General features: G+C 66.7%; 1 protein-coding gene across 6 annotated transcripts in view; it reads right to left on the bottom strand.

Moving 5' to 3' along the window:
- SLC52A3 (solute carrier family 52 member 3) overlaps positions 1-812 on the bottom strand; it is a 12,698-nt gene that overhangs the window by 11,429 nt on the left and 457 nt on the right. For 5 of the 6 annotated variants that reach the window (XM_077767015.1, XM_077767018.1, XM_077767016.1 and 2 more), the window contains exon 2: positions 487-541. The exons of the other annotated variant lie outside the window; for it this stretch is intronic. The gene's annotated coding sequence lies outside the window, so the exon portion shown is untranslated. The remainder of the gene's footprint in view (positions 1-486; positions 542-812) is intronic. 6 annotated transcript variants of the gene reach the window in all.

Below are 812 nucleotides of genomic sequence, written 5' to 3'. Positions count from 1 at the left end.
TACCCCCTCCCCTGGATGGGGGTCTGAGTCAGTGTTGTCCCAGAGTCCTTGCTGAGTCCCGCAAGCAGAACCCGCCTGGGGCCTGGGGCGCGGGGCCTGGCCCGCCCGCATGAGAGAGGTGGGGAGGTTGTCCGGCCGGAGCGGGATGGCTAGAAGCCAACATGGGCAGAAAGAGAGACAGAGAGACAGAGGCAGGGCAAGAGGAGAAGGCGGGGCAGAGAGGGCAGGGGCGGGGGTGGGGGTAGGAGTAGCGGCGTGTGCAGATCGGCGTGGCTCAACCACCACTCTCACCCCGTCCACGCGTATCAAAGGTCCCTCTCGGCCTCTCCTCATCTCAGAGCTCCTGGGCCTTCTCCAACTCAACGTTCCCATCTCACAGATGTGGGGAAACCGAGGCCCAGAGAAGAGGCGGCGCTTGCCCGCAGCGTGTCCCCCCATCCCCACCCCGCATCTCAGGCTGTGGGGGTCATCCAGGCCTGTGCTCACCGGCTGTGTGTCCGCAGGCCAGCTGCTAACCCTCTCTGGGGCTTGGTTTCTCCATCTAAGAAAGGGGGTGGGGATGGCCCTGTTTCCTTGGTCTTGGCTGAGGGCAGGAAGGGAGGAGATCATGGGAGCCCGGCAAGCTGGCTGGCAGGGACCTCCAGCTCCCTTCCTCCCCCTCCTTCCCGGCCCCGGAAGGGCCGCGGGCCTCCCACGAGGCTGACCTTGGTGAAGCAGCCTCCCCTCCGTGCCCACCCCAACCCCCAGCCCTCCTGCCGGGCTGGCGGGCTGGCGAGGCTCCAGCCCAACCTGCAGCAATGGCCGTCTAGACC

The sequence above is a fragment of the Crocuta crocuta genome, unplaced genomic scaffold (assembly GCF_008692635.1).
Source record: "Crocuta crocuta isolate KB4526 unplaced genomic scaffold, BGI_CrCroc_1.0 scaffold15, whole genome shotgun sequence".
Lineage (NCBI taxonomy): Eukaryota > Metazoa > Chordata > Mammalia > Carnivora > Hyaenidae > Crocuta > Crocuta crocuta.
The sequence above is the reverse complement of the archived record's forward strand: the minus strand, read 5'-3'. Positions and strand labels throughout refer to the sequence as shown.